We start from the raw sequence: 11642 nt of genomic DNA on the forward strand, positions 1-11642 counted from the left end.
GGTGGGCAACATGATATACTTTAAAGGCCACATGTGAGGCCCTTGATCCCTCAAAAGGGCCGCACATTACACACACGCATACTGTAGATATATATGGGCACTGGCAGAAGCGTCATTGCAGCCGCGGGTAGCAGCTTCTCCCCCACTGCCCCCATCTGATTAGCTGCTTATCGTAGGCTGATGAATACTGTCCCGCTCCTCTTCTTCATTGGGAACTAGTAACTAGCACAGGAGAGGAGCAGTATGTATCAGAGAACTGTCACTACGCAGCTGATGGAGTTGGGAGAAGCTATGATCCCCTCCAGCTACATCTCCACTTCCTCTGCACTGTGCAGAGATGGCCGTAAGCTACCATCGGGCGGCTGTTTCCCACCACTGCTCTATTGCCATTATTCCACTGACATCCTAACAATCTTTCAAGAAACCAGTGTACCACAAACACATCTGCAATCCTCACAGATTTCAAAGAAACAAAACACAAATACCTATGCTGTAAATGAAACAATTTACACATCTAATCTCCAAGAAATAAAATAGTAAAGACAAACACACTGATAAACTGGATAATCAATCCAAAATAGGAACGCAAAGGTTTAGAGTTTTCATACAATGATAAGAGACTCTTCACATGTAGGCAAACTTTCTGATGTTCTTTGAACAAATTACCAGAGAAAATATTAAGCCGTAACAATGAAGAGAACAGAAAGAAAATGTGAAGTGTGCTAATATAGCAATAAAAATATGTGTAGCGCACTTTCCCAGTCGTGGACCTGCTGCGGCGTGGGCATAAACATGGTGAATCTGGGGGTTTCACAATCTTAGACTGCTGAGTAGGGCACCCCAGGTCTGAGATCTCAGCAGCGCCTCCAATTGTAGCGCACTTTCCCCCACCCCCTGGGAGATGTGTGGCTACGGTGTGTGAATGCGAGGCAATACCTGCTGGTGCCCAGGAGATCTGCGCCACCGCTGCTAGAAACCTGGGGTGCACCTGAGTGATGCTCGGTAGCACCTCCACTTGTACGGGATTCTATAGTGTAGATTGACCCCGTTACAAGACACATAAGAAATACACACGTGGAATAACAGAACAATTTTACTGGGTGTAAAGGAACAGGATATACAGCCTACCAACTAGGCCACGCATGGCTGTACCTTCCCACTGGAGTCACCATCCCCACAGTACCTAGGGGCCCTTGGGCACCCAACCAACCCAGAGTCCACAAAGTCAATACCCCACCCAATGTGTGGTACAGCGCTTCTCACTATAGTATTGTTGGTGCCCGTGATACGTTGGGTACCAGCCGGGTGCGTCCACACACAGTCTCGCTGACGTAGCGATGATGGGATCCACGGATCCAAGATGTCCTCCGCGAAGCTTTCCACTCTATGTTGTGTGGGTCCCGCGTGGAGTGTACCACCATATGCAATGTCTGTTTCCTGCAGGTGTCTGGTCCCAGATCACCTGAAGCCAAGACCTCAAGCCGTCCTGGCTGCGTCCTTCACTCTGGTACTACAGGGGCAGTGTCCCTATCTATGGGTCTGTCCCTGCAGCAGCCACAAGCTGTGGGGAGTCGGAGCCCAGCTGGGGCCCAATAGGGTCTCTGGCCTAGTGCAGGTGCCACAGATACCTGCACACACACACCCTACCCTGATGGCGTCCCAGCTCCGACTGACTAACGTGTCCCAGCACGTGAAATGTATCTAATTCCTGCAGGGGGAATGCTACAGCCCTAATGGGCTGCGGAGGTAAGCAGAAGGGAAAGGGGACTTATGGTGGACCTAGCTACAGAAGGGTATAATTAAAACTTAAATATAAATATAAATAAAGTGAATAAGTATATCACTTTTGCATATTAAATTAATTTATGCAAGACGTGCTCAGGGTTAATGAGTGCAATGGCAAAGTGAACAAATTAAAAATGTGAATATATTGAGTGTTAAATCATGTATATAAATAAACCTACTAAGAGTGAAAGTGAAAAAATGAGTGTTAAACACACACATAGGGGGCTATGCACTAAGCTCCGATAAGTCACTTTTAGACCGCAAAGTGCTCTTCGATCGTGATTTTTGGCTCAACCCGATGCACTAAGCAACGCAAACAGGCACTTTTTTCTAAGTCCAACTTTGCTCGATCGCAGCCCTGTTTGAGTGAAATTCTGCCCTTAAGCGGGATGCACTAAGCAACGCAACCTTAGCAAACACGAAAGTTGCGTTGATCAGAACACGTCAGGTCAGAGTAGATGCAAAGAAATCTGGACTTAGAAAAAATTCTGGCTTTTTATTTTTGCATGCGCAAAACCCATCCAGCAGGCTGCCGGGTGACCCCGGCTGACCCCGCAGGGGTCCCGACGGAGCCCGGGGGTTGTGCGGGTGTCCCCGGCTGACCCGCGGGAGTGCGGGGGTCCCTGCAGGAGTGCGGGGGTCCCTGCGGGAGTCCGGGGGTACCCACGGACGGCCCGGGGTACCCGCGGGCCTGCGGTACCAATGTTGCACCTCCAAAAATAAGAAACAACAATTCTAACTAAATACACCCCCCTAACACATACTATACAGTAATGGCCAAAATTGCTATTATCCAAATATGGATAATAATGCATTTGGCCATTTTAAATACATATAACATTTAATAAATACAGTCAAAACATATTACACTTACCTTTTACAGGCACCCACGATGAAGGCTGTCTTCATCCTCATCTTCATTCTGCCCATGCCCCTACGGTGCTGCAAAACATGCACAACAATTACAATAGCCAATGTAATGTCCCCTAACCCCTTAATCACCATAGCGGTTTTTAACCGCTACATTCATTAAGGGGTTAACCCACCCTCACCCACAACTCGGGAGGCCAAATACCCTCCCACACTAACCCCCCACCCCGTGAGGCCTAACCACCCTCACCCACTACCCACAAGGGAGGCCTACCCACATACCCTTGGGGCCAATACTCCCTCCCCGCACCCCCAGTACCCACAATAAAAACAATACACTGCCCCACAATAAACATCATTCTATTTATTAAATACATAACCCACCCCCTGTGCCCCCCCCATAAATACATGATTTATTCTTTTACATACAGGGTCCATACCCCAGCCCCACGCGAGTCCCCGGCGGGCTGGCGGGTCACCTGACAGACCTACAGGGTACCAGCAACTTGTTTCACACAGGTTCTGGAGGCCTGTTGGTGGGTCCCGCCAAGTGCCATGGCCCCCAGGTGGTCCCCTTGGGTCACCGTGGGCCACAATTGGGTCTCCACGGTAGGCCCGTGAATGTCTGGGAGCCTCGGGTCAGACCCACAGGTGTCTGCGGGGCCTCGGGTGGTTCTCACGGGGGTCTAGGGAACTCACGAATGCTCACTACAGGTCTGTGTGCCCCCACGGATGTGGGACCACCGCTTCATCCCCGCACCTACGGGTCCGCGGTGCCCCCACAGATGTGGGACCACCGCTTCATCCCCACAGGTGTCACCCGTGGAACCACCAGCCTGATACCGTGAGATACCCGAGGAGACTGCAGGTGGTCTCCAGAGGTCTCACGCAGAACCAAGGAACCAACCCTGAATGTAAAATAAATAAACTGGACCTATACATACATCCCCCCCCCCCAACAACTACAGTACAATAATGTGCCAAATAACTATTATCCAGATATGGATAATAGATTATTTGCCCATTATTAAACACATAAAACATGCATAAATCAAAACATGCATTTTTAATCTTAAAATCACCAGAGTGCATGTTAAAATAAATCCAGCAGCCATTGCAAATATAAAAAAAAAAAAAACTGCAGCTACACAAATGTCTATGAAATGTCACACAATTGCATTGAGTCTGTACATGATGCAATTAATCTGTGCATCATATAACACTATGCAAAATATATGTAACAATAAAATACACTTTGAACAATGTCCCCTAACCACCAATGCCATCCTGAAAATCAATTAGAAACTAACCAACATCAATACAATTAGCATCAATCAATTAATCCATTTCCTCAAACAATTAAAATACAATACAAATCAATTATACAATTCCCAATTCAATTGCTAAAGCCAAACCATTGCCAAAACAATTCTAATTTAAAGTAACCACCATCATTGTAATCTTACTACCATAAAGGAGCCATTAGCTAAATACAAATTACATTATTCACAACAATGACAAAATAAAGATGCTGAATACATTATCCATACATGAAAAGAACCTAAACATGAGCCAAACAATCTCAATTATTATCCCTGTAGGTCTATCCATACAGATAGATAAACATAACATACAGTGGCAATAATACAGCATAAAATACAATGCATTTACATACAAAATTCACATACAATACACCCATTCAGTGTCCGTGAATGTATTATATACATAGATACATTAACGGGCATTAAATGGGAGTGAAAAAATAAAAGACATGAATGAAAAATCATAAAAACCTGTAAAAGTAAAAATAATAAACTTTTCTTTTGTTTACTCACCATTAGATGTCCACTCTCCGAAATCCAAGCAACCCGGAAGCACAGGAACCAATCCACAAATAAGCCATAAAATAAAAAACCATAACAAATCCACGTCTGTGTCTTCTTTCTTCTTTGGGGTCTTCTGGGGTCTTCTTCCAGCCAAGAATCTGGCTTCTTCCGGCTTCTTCCGTCTTCTTACGCCACGCCCTTCTTCTCTTCTTAGGAGGGGAGATGTTCCCTCCTCGGTGACTAGCTTCAAAATGAGGCGACATAGGCTTTTATAGGCCTATGACGTCACATTTTGGTCAAATGTTTCCCACGGTCCTGATTGGGCCGTGAAAAACATGTGATTTGGCCGATGAAAAAAAAAATGATGACGTCATTTAAAGGCAATGAAAGCACAGCCAATCAGAATGGCTTTGCTTCAATTGCCTTTAAGATGACGTCATTAAAAGAAACATGGCCGGACCGGTACCATCAGGCGCTGATCCCGCCTTGGGGGAGGGTTCTTTTGGGGACACTGGGTTGAGTGACCAAGGGACTGAGTATATATATATTGGACACGGTGTGGGGTGCACGCGGTGGTGGGAAGTGACATTACTCCATGAGGAGAGTGGCCAGGCCACAGGTGTACAGTACTGAATATCAGCTCTTCATATACAATATTACATGTGTGTTATTACTAATAAGTGCAAGCAAAGGTTATGCAATTACGTATTAGTAAAAGGTTACAACGTTGAGGTGTGTTATCATTATTCTTACGTAGGGGAATCTCACTTATTGGGGATCCTGGGTAAGTGGAGGCGCTGCCAAGAACCTATTATTACCCCAGGCTCCCAGTTAGCGGAGTCCCAGATCTCGCTGAGCCAGCAGGTATATGCAGCATTAGTAGTCACTCTATATCAGCAGGAAAGAGGGCTACATTTGGAGGCGCTGCTGAGATCTCAGACCTGGGGTGCCCGAGTAGATTCACAAATTATTGCTAAAAATGTCTATACCTTAAAGGCAAGAGGTCCGCTGGTGGGCCTTGCGGTGTCAAGTGTCACCGCGACACGTGGTGGTGGTGAGCAGAGTCCCCAGCCTTACTCCGGTACTCTCAGTATCTGATTAAATACAGAAGTCACCAGGCCTGGCCACCGCCAAGTGTGTAGATCACAGACATGACAAAGACTTCCCTGGGTATAAGATGCTCCTGCTGGAAACTACCTCTGAAATATGTCACGAGACTGTTCCCCACGCCCTGGTCTTAAATGCCCTGTCAGGGGAAAGTTGCCCGCTGGTTTATCCAGAGCTACCACGCCGTCAGCTTCCGAACCTCCCACTCCGGAAATACGGAAAGGAGAGATCCTTGTCCCCAGCGTGGCCGGCCAATACCACCATTCTGATGCCTGGTTCCCATGTCACGTTTGCACAAGACACTGCCCGTCAGCACACTCTGTGGGAGGACTCCTCGTTCTTGCCATCCCCTACACCCCACCCCGCAACCAGGGCTAGTGGTGGCTCTCCACCCAATGTGTCCGCCCTCCAGCTGGCGGATGCATTCCTTTACTCCGCACAGTCACAACAATATCGCAAACTTAAAGCATGTTCAGGGACTCAACCTACTCCCTTAGGTGAATCCGAGTTTGAAGAATGGAGGGATCACGCAGAGCAAGTGCTCCCAGAGTTGAACTACACAGAGGCCGTAAAGTGACAGTGGATCATGGAATGCCTGCGGCCGCCCGCTTCACATATGTTACAGAGCTACCGGGATGACCACCCTGAAGCCGAGTCCCAAGCCATGCTGCATGCGCTTACCAAGGCCTATGGCACACCAGTGGAAAGCTTTACCCTGATGGCCAAATTCCACACCCTGGTCCAGAATGAAGGAGAGATGGTGTCAGCATTCCTTCGAAGAGTTCACCTGGATCTCTGGACGTTGGTGAAGAAGAAAGTAGTGCTCAAGCCCGACGCCAACGGCTTGAGAACCACGCAGCTGCTGAGGGGCCTCTTGTCACTCCACCCTGTAGCTGTCAGAGTCAGTGGTAGTCTCGTGCCGGGTCAAGCCTTATATTTTAACTAACTTATGGATCGAGTACAAGCTCATGAGGCTGTGCTTCTAGGTCGAGACCCGAGCCCGGCTAAGAAAGTGGGGACCACCTCCAAGGAAATTAAGAAAGGATAGGCAAGGCTGAAGCCAGCCAAAGAAGCGGGTCAAGAGGAGGAGGACCCTGAGGACCCTGAGGGGTGTGAGAGCGATGCTGAAGACTCTGCATCAGAGAGAACGTCTCCTGCTCGTAGGAACCAGTCTGCTAGGAGTAATGTCCAGTGTTTCCGCTGCGGCAAGATGGGCCACCTCGCCCCATTCTGTCGAGTTAAAAAGAAGGTGATCACATGCTGTGCACCACCTTGACAGCTGAAACCGCTCCTGTGTCAGAAGAGGCCGCGGCCCCAGCGTCCACTGGAGCACGGGCACTGCCCCAGGTGGGTGGCCGCATCGGACCCGCGGCCATTGTGAAGGTCGTCATTGAAGGCATCTATGCGTCAGCATTACTGGACACTGGTTCGCAGGTAACCATTGTATATCGATCATTCTATGATCAACACCTTCACCGGTTGCCCCTGCTGTCCGCAGACGCTATGAGGTTGCGAGGGTTGAGCCATGAAGACTACCCTATTGATGGAGTGGTACGGGTTCATTTGGATATTCCACAGCTGAATACCGGCAAGCTTCACCCCATGGAGGTGGAAGCGTTGGTGTGCCCTGAACCACAAGATCATCCCAGTGCCCCTATAATCATGGGGACCAATACCAACATAGTACAAGCAGTGATTCGTATGTACTTACAGGAGGCGGGTGAACTACCATTGATGGCACTAGCAGCGTGCCCGGTGTTACAAGAGGAATGCTGTAGGATAGCTGCCGAAGAAGAGCATGGAGTCCTTTACAATATTAATAACGGATTGACTGAGATTCCACCAGGGGGAGGGAAGATGATGACTGCTACCTGTTGCTATCCGGAAAGAAGAAAAGCAGATTGGCTATTCTCGCTGGAAAGTACTGCGGAAGACGACCAACAGCGTGGATACAAACTGTTAGCCCAGGTGAGGGAATGGCTGGCTAAACTACCGAATAGAGTACAGTATACGTACAGAACATTTCTCCCTATCAACTATGGGCAGCAGTTGGGAAGAATATATCCTGTCACTCCAGTGGAGAAGATAGAAGCTCAATCACAGGCAACTGCCATACTCACAACTGCCCCTCAACTGGCGTTTGACTTTGGGGATTCTCCCTTGACGAAAGAGTGGAAAGAGCGGAAAGAGCGGGTGCAGGCCAAGTTGGAAGCAAGGCGAGGGGTATTCTCCACCAGTGATATGGATGTGGGATGTTGCCACAGTGCTCAGCATACCATACGGCTTAGCGATACGACCCCCTTTCGAGAAAGGTCCCGTCGCATTGCTCCAAGGGATGTGGAAGATGTGAGGAAGCTACTACAAGAAATGGAGGCACCTGGCATTGTTATGGGATCTCGTAGCCCATACGCATCGCCTATCGTGGTGGTGCGAAAGAAGAATGGGTCAGTACGGCTATGTGTGGACTACAGAACCTTGAATAATCGTACTGTACCAGATCAGTATACACTTCCTCGGATTGAAGATCTCTTAAATGCCCTGTCGGGAAACAAGTGGTTTAGTGTGTTGGATCTGAGGTCCGGGTACTACCAAGTGCCGATGAACTCCGAAGATCAGGAGAAAACAGCTTTCGTTTGCCCGTTAGGATTTTACCAATTCACGCGTATGCCTCAAGGGATATGCGGTGCCCCAGCCACTTTTCAGTGCCTAATGGAAAAGACGATTGGGGATATGAATCCCAGAGAATGCTTAGTGTATCTGGACGATATTATAGTGTTCGGGAAGACGCTGGAGGAGCATGAAGAAAGGCTGATAAAAGTGCTGGATCGACTCAGCGCCGAAGGACTTAAGCTGTCAATGGATAAGTGTTGGTTTTTGCCGCACCTCGGTGACCTATGTGGGTCATATTGTCTCTGCAGAAGGAATATCTACGGACCCCGGGAAGATAGAGGCAGTGGTGAACTGGCCGCGACCCAATAACGTCATGGAATTACGCTCCTTCCTGGAGTTTTGCGGGTACTACCGAAGGTTTGTGGAAGGCTACTCACGCAAAGCGAAGATTCTTAACAACCTTCTCAAAATCTACCCCGAGGATACGGGTCGGAAAGCCGCTTCCGCTCAAGCACCCTTTGGGGACAAGTGGACTCCTGTGTGCGAACAGACGTTTCTGGGGTTGAAGACAAATTTAACACAGGCTCCGGTGTTGGCCTATGCAGATTCTGATCGTCCGTATATTCTATATGTTGATGCCAGCTTTAACGGTTTAGGAGCTGTGCTGCACCAGAAGTATGATACCGGACTTAGACCCGTGGCCTATGTCAGTCGGAGTTTAACGCCAAGCGAACAGAACTATCCTGTACACAAACTGGAGTTTCTAGCTCTCAAATGGGCTATTGTGGACAAGCTGCATGACTACTTGTATGGAGTCACATTTGAAGTTAGAACTGATAACAACCCGTTGACATACATCAATACATCTGCTAAGTTGGATGCGACAGGCCACTGCTGGCTAGCAGCGCTTCAACATTATCAGTTCACACTTAAGTACAAACCTGGCCCTATGAACATTGGCGTTGACGCTCTATCTCGACGACCGGGACTAAATCCTATTCCTGATGAGGGTGTTTGGGAAGAAATTCCGGGACCAGGAGTACGGGCCTTGTGCTCCCTAGCAGCGGTGGTGCAAGACAGAGTGGCCTTCTCAGAATTGAGGATAGTGGATTCCTTAGGGTGTCAAGCAAAGGCTATCCCAGGAGCGCACCGTCATTCGGACGGCATGAACATCACCCCAGATAAAATTATTGCCTGGAAGGATCTGGTACAATATCAAATTCATGACCCAGTGGCCGGAATAGTTCATCAAGCTCTTCAACAAGAAAATCCTTCGGTGATTAAAAGGGCCCCTAAAGAAATGGTAGCCCTGTTAATGAAAGAAATGAACAAGTTCGAGCTGGATAACTGTCTATTGTATAGAGTAGTGCCGTATCACAACCATCCAGATAGACGACAGTTGTTCCTACCCAAGATCCTGCAACCTATGGTTCTCCGAGCATTACATGATGATCACGGTCATCTTGGTGTTGACAAAACATTCGGGTTACTTTGTGACCGCTTCTTTTGGCCCAAAATGAGAGAGTCTGTGGAGCTACACTGTAGGCGGTGTACCCGCTGTATACAACAAAAGACGCTACCCACCCAGGCTGCACCCATGGCCCATCTGAAGAGCTCAGGACCCATGGACCTGGGGTGTATGGACTTTCTCTGCATTGAACCTGACACTCGAGGTATCGGAAATGTACTGGTGATCACAGATCACTACACCAGATATGCCCAAGCCTTCCCTACCAAAAACCAAAGGGCTGTGACTGTAGCTAAAGTCTTATTGGAGAAGTATTTCCTTCATTATGGACTGCCAAATCGTATGCATTCAGATCAAGGCCAGGACTTTGAAAGTAATCTTATACGAGAATTGCTTAAGTTGCTGAGTATCACCAAGTCCCGGACGACACCTTATCACCCGGAAGGGGACGCTATGCCTGAATGGTTCAACCGAACGCTGCTCGACATGCTGGGTACCCTGAAGGGCTCACAGAAGACTGAATGGAGTAAGCATGTAGAGACCTTGGTACATGCGTATAACTGTACTCGCCATGAGTCCTCTGGGTATACGCCTTATTTCCTGATATTTGGACGAGAAGCTCGGCTACCAGTGGATTTACCTCTGTGGATATCTACCGATGGGGTATCCAACAGAACGCATTTCAAGTATGTGCAAAGGTTACAAGACAGTTTGCAGCAGGCATATAAATTGGCAGTGAAAGCTTCGGCTCAATTAAATGCGAGTAATAAGAGACGCTACGATCATAAAGTGAGGCATAAGGAAATTCGTCCAAGGGATGCTGTCCTCCTTCGCAATCTGGGCATCCCCAGAAAGCATAAATTGGCCGATCGTTGGAGAGACGGTGTATATGAGGTGGAGTCACAGATGCCTGGCCTCCCGGTGTATCGTATCAAAGACTCAGACGGCGGGGTAAAGGTATGGCATAGAAATCATCTACTCCCTATACCTCAAGTAGGAGATGAAGATCTGAAGATAACAACTGCTTCCCTAGATGGGGAGCCAAACGCAACAGAGGTTGGTCCAGAGACTGTAAATAATATCAACTCTGAGGACTCTATGGAGGGAACCTCTCAAAGGGGCCTTCCGACCGCAGAGGCATCTCCCGAAGGAGCCACGGGTAAAGGGCCCCATGGTCAAACACCAGATGAGGTGACTCCAGTGAGTCAGCCTTTAGATCCACAGAGCCCATGCTTTGTCCCTGAAAGAGACTGTGTTGAAACATTGAGCCCCTCAAGGGAAGAGACTGAGATGCAAAGTGAGATTAGTTACTCTCCCGAGGGAGTAACTGAGGAACAGCTGCGTAGAAGCCAAAGAGTGGGTCAACCTCTCATGAGAATGACTTATGATCAATTCGGGGCCCCCATTATGAGGCTCAGCACTGGGCTCACAGTAGAGTGAGATCTGTGATTGGAATGTTCAATGAAATGTATAATCTCATATAGAGTATACAGTGATAAGTTGTATTTCTATTTATGCATTTTTATTATGCAACTGTGTGACATTGGTGTACGTTCCAAGCGGGGACGTTGGATTCTACCAGGGGTACAGTGTAGTGGTGTTCCCCTAACCCCCCCACCCCCCGTTGTACCTCCGTTGCGGGTGCTGTAGTGAGAGCGGCAGACCCGCTGGCAATTCAGGAGGTTGGGGGCAGAGCAGGGAGCGCTCCGGTGCTTTGGAGGCTCCGCGGCGGCCCGGAGAGCATAGGGCGCCGTCATGTTTGATAGTTGCGCATGCACAGTGCAGATGTGTGGCGGGGCGCCCCTGGTAGGTCGCGCATGTGCAAGTGTAAGCGCGCGAACGGCTGGCCAATAGAGACGAGGCTCTGAGGTGGGACTACATTTCCCATGAGCCTCAGCAGAGCCACATGACACCAGGGAGCGAATAAGATAGGAGGATTTGCTGGCAGGCAGGAAAGGGAAGCGTGGGAGAGACCA

The sequence above is a fragment of the Ascaphus truei genome, chromosome 2 (genome assembly GCF_040206685.1).
Source record: "Ascaphus truei isolate aAscTru1 chromosome 2, aAscTru1.hap1, whole genome shotgun sequence".
Lineage (NCBI taxonomy): Eukaryota > Metazoa > Chordata > Amphibia > Anura > Ascaphidae > Ascaphus > Ascaphus truei.